At 38.7% G+C, this 4,646-nt stretch overlaps 1 pseudogene; it reads left to right on the top strand.

Annotated features, from left to right (window-relative positions):
* Positions 1-1,422: 1,422 nt before the first annotated feature.
* LOC113178146 (primary cilium assembly protein FAM149B1 pseudogene) lies at positions 1,423-3,054 on the top strand (annotated as a pseudogene).
* The last annotated feature ends 1,592 nt before the right edge of the window (positions 3,055-4,646 follow it).

Below are 4,646 nucleotides of genomic sequence, written 5' to 3'. Positions count from 1 at the left end.
CTTGTTTGTTCTTTTAGGTTTCCCTGTTGATAAAGGCCACTAGTTAACATACATGGTCACCACAATTAAAAGGTAAAGTTAAGGTGAACTACTTGTGATAAATTGTGCTACCAAGTCCAATTAGTCTTACTTTAGACTGATTATTATCAATTTGAAAGCTATGATATAAATGGTTATATTGCCTAATAAAAGGGTAGTTCTATCTTTTCTCTAGTCTCTGAGTGGACCTGCCTAAGATGAGCATCACATTCTCACTTAATACTTATTTATAAATAAATGTTTTCTTTTTCTACTAACATTGTGTAGAGTTTCCAGGTTGGAAGATTTTGCTTTTCTTGTATTTACTCAACGATGTAAATGAGGGAGAGACAGGCTTAGTTTTATGTACTGTACTTATCTTTCTTTGTAGTGATCTAATAATAGATTGTATATTTCAAAATGAGTAAAAAGGTTGATTTTAAATATTCTCACAAAGAATAAGTATATGAAGTGCTTCATTAGTTTGACCTTAAACCACATCAAAATACCACATTTTATCCCATAAATATGTACTATTATTATTTGTCTATTAAAAATTTTTAAAAAGTGTTGAGTTCTAGAGGGAAAATGATCCCTCTGACTGTAAAAGAGAAAATGGATTCTAGAAATGGAATAGTTGTTCCTCCTGATTAATGATGAGTTCAGGTGAAAAATGACAGGTGCTTAGAATAAGGCTGGTGTGGAAGGAAGAGATGTGCGTATGTTCAAAACTTCATGTGTAGGGTCAGGAGGATCTGGGGATGAGTTAGATAATGGTAGGACAGGCATTATGATAACTACTGAGTTACTGGATAATAGAGTAGATAAAGACATAATAGACACAGAAGGAGCAGGGGTTAGAGAAGACTGTGTGCTGGATTGGGAAATTTCAAGAATGGACTAGAAATGACTGGAAAAAATTAAAAATGATAAAGTTGTCATTAGATCATTTATTTTATGTTTTATTTTGGTTACTGAAATAGCATTCTAATTCCCAGTCCCCTCTTTCAATTATAAATTGCCACTCAAACAGCTCTATTTTAGTTTGATACCTCAAAACATATAAAACTGAGTGCCCAATTAAAAAGTATCTTCTTGGGCTGGGATTGTGGCTCAGTGATAGAGTGCTCATTCAGCATGTGTGAGGCCCTGGGTTCCATCTAAAATTAGAACACAGAAGGCATTGCTTCTAGCAGAAATAAACACAACAAAATACCCTGAAACTTACTCCTTTTCAACTGGGTTAAATATCCCTTCGATGTTCTCTCTCAATATCGAGTACTAATCTCCATAGGCATTTACCACAAATTAAAGTGCCTTCTTTATGTTACATAATAGACTTTTTTTTTCCTTTCCCACTGCAGGTTTTAACATAAGCAAAGCAAATATTTAAGTGTTACTTGAATGGATTCTAGAAAACACCATACTTGGAAGGCAGTGCCGCAGACCTTGGAGCTGAAGGGAGTAACAAAACATGCTCTTAATCTTCATCCCCTTCCAGAGCAACTGGATGAAATTTCCTCTACTAATGATGGCCATGAAAAAGACACAAGTTCCCAAAGTGAGTCTGACTTCACTCAAGAACCACCTTTAACATCAGGCAACACTGGGCATTCAAGATCTGCTTTTCCAAGTTATAGTGGCACAGGGATCTCTACAGAAGGCAGCTCAGACTTCTCCTGGGGATATGGTGAACCTGATAAAGATGCCACTGAAAAAGTGCAGGCCATGTTCACAGCCATTGATGAGCTCTTATATGAGCAAAAGTCAAGTGTGCATACCAAGAGTCTACAAGAAGAGTGCCAACAGTGGACATCTAGCTTTCCTCACCTCAGGATTCTGGGTAAACAGATAATTACTCCAAGTGAAGGTTATGGATTATATCCTAGATCCCCACCTGCTATTTCGGCTTCACATGAAGCAGCCTTGTCTCAAGAAAGAGATTCAGCAATATCCCCTGGTTTGTGTGGTGTGGAAAGAGAAGAAGGAATAGTTGAGGAATACCTAGCTTTCGACCATCCAGATATGGAAGAGGGATTTCATGAAAATAAATCAGAAGCAGCTACAAAGGAACAGAAATTAGTGTGCCCTCCCATTGCTCCATTTTCCCGCATGAAAGAGGACATTCTTGCTTATGTGTTTCACAAAGTGTGGAGCAAAACTGTGAGCTGTTTGGAGCCATTGATACATAGTTACTGGGAGGGATTTGCTTCTGATGGTGAGAGTAATGTTGCAGTCACCAGACCAGATTCAGAAAGTCTCTCTGTGCTGAGTGAACCACATGCTTTGGTGTTACCTCGAGTGCCACAGTCCAAGGTGCTGTCTGTCACCTCGAATCTGATGAGTCTCTGTCAAGCAAGTGATCATCAGCCAAATGCCAATGATCTCTTGATTCATAGGATGCCTCTACAGCCAAGAAATCTCTACCCAATTGACAAGCTCCTAGATCTTGATGACAAGCTACTTATGAGGCCTGGGCCCAGTACCATCTTTTCAACCCAAAATTGGCCAAACCGAACCTTGGAGCTTAGTACATCATGTCTGTCATATAAAGTGCAATCTGCCAGGAGATGTAATCCCCCACCACGTATCCTTCCTCCAATCAGCACAAGCCACCCACGCACCAGAACACCAAGACCTGTGGAAGAAATACGCAGAGGATTGGCAGTTGACTGGCTCTTCTCTCCCTCACCAATACCCCTGAGACGAAATAATCTGCTGCCACCTATTGGCACAAGTGAAGTGGAACACCTGAGCCCTGTGGGGCCACAAAGGCAAATGAAACCCCATGGTGATTCCAGGGGAGCCCAAAGTGCAGTGGTGGATGAGCCTAACCATCAGCAGCCTCAAGATAGGCCCAATACAACTCAGTCATTTATGCCAGAAACACAGTATCAGCCTTCACATGCACTTGAGTACCCTCATCAAGCCCGACCCAGTAGGGAATCTGCAGGTCCTCATTTGCATGCCTCTACAAAAATCTCAAAGCAGAGGTGGCCAATCTCTAAAACCAGGCAGGGACCAGAAGGCAAATGAGAAGAACCTATCAGGCTGCAGCAAACATGTGGGAAGACTTCAAGAATCAGTGTTCGACCATCAAATGATGGAGAGCGTGTATACAAGATCAACTAGAATCCATCCATTAAGTGGTACTTGAATGCATTCTAGAAAACACCATACTTGGAAAAGAGATAAAGCTCACAGCTCTGGGCTCAAAGGACTCATAGTCTGCATAGTCAAATCTATTAATATATTTGTCTTTTATGGTAATTGTCTTTTATGGTAATTTTCTATCCTTTTAAAGAAATAGTATTCCAAGATAAGGGATGTGTGAGTTAAAGAGGTAGTAAGTGACTGCTATTTCAATTTTACTACTGAAAAGTTTTGATCCCTTTGTTGATATCCTAAACATTAATTTCTATTTTCTCCTACTTTTCATAGATAGCTTTTTATTCCATTGGAAAATGTGTGAGGTGATTGATTTTATAGTCAGTTATACTGTTTCCTTTATCTCTCTATTTGGATACTTTAAATCATATGACCTATCTAAAATAGGCGTCAATATTTGTTAATGTTCTGTTTTTCAAAATGACTTCTTAAATTCTCAATATTTTTCAGATTTTGATAGTGATATGTTAAAACTACTTTTTTTAGACTTGTAATAAGGCTATGAATTTACCTGATATTTGGTCAACACATTGAAATAAAGCTAAACCTTCCATTTTTGTCTATTTTATATATTTCAATTAAATTTTATAATTTCTTCAGGAACATTTGGAACAATTACTTCTAAATCTGTTTACGGCAAAACAAGGCTAAAGGCATTCAGACTTCTAGACTGACCTTTAAAAGCCCCTGAATTTGTCATTGTTAATGAAGTTAATTGAAAGGGATAATCACAGAGAAGTAGTGTTGGCTATCCATGGGGAGGAAAGAGAATAGCAGACCTGGAACATTAGGCCCCTATTCAAACTTAGGCAGCTGGAGTTCCAAATTGGCCAGATTGCAGACAAAGTAAAAGATTGGTATCTTCTAAGCCACTAAAAGATTTTACTTAAAAAGTTTTTAAGTCCAAATATAGTCAATGTGAGTATTGTTATGGTTTAGATTTGAGGTGTCCCCAAAACCTCATGTATGAACTATGCAAGAAAGTATAAAGGGTGAATGACTGGGCTATGAGAACTTTAACCCAATCAGTGAATTAATTCACTAATAGGGATTAACAGGATGGTAACTGTAGCTAGGTAGGGTGTGAGCAAAGGAAGTGGGTCACTGGGGACATACCTTAGGGGTACATATTTTGTAGGAGGTGAGTGGAAACTGTCTGCTTCTCAGTGATGTCTTGAGCCTCTTTCCTCTACCACACCCTCCCCACATGATATTCTGCCTTGTGGTGGAAGACCTTAGACAATAAGCTTTCCCTGCTCAAGATGTTAATTTTGGAGCAGAAATAATGCAAGCTGCTAAGGGTATCCTCAGGGAACATCCTAGAATACAATAGTAGCACTCCACTCAGACTGAAAATGTTGAAAGAATGTGGGAATACATCAAGTAAGACTCTGTATGTAGAAATTTGGTTACCCCAAAGATTGGAGTTAAGACCTGTTATCTACCACATTGGCTATCTG

This window comes from Urocitellus parryii, chromosome 9 (genome assembly GCF_045843805.1).
Source record: "Urocitellus parryii isolate mUroPar1 chromosome 9, mUroPar1.hap1, whole genome shotgun sequence".
NCBI lineage: Eukaryota > Metazoa > Chordata > Mammalia > Rodentia > Sciuridae > Urocitellus > Urocitellus parryii.
This window is presented reverse-complemented; position numbering and strand designations above follow the sequence as displayed.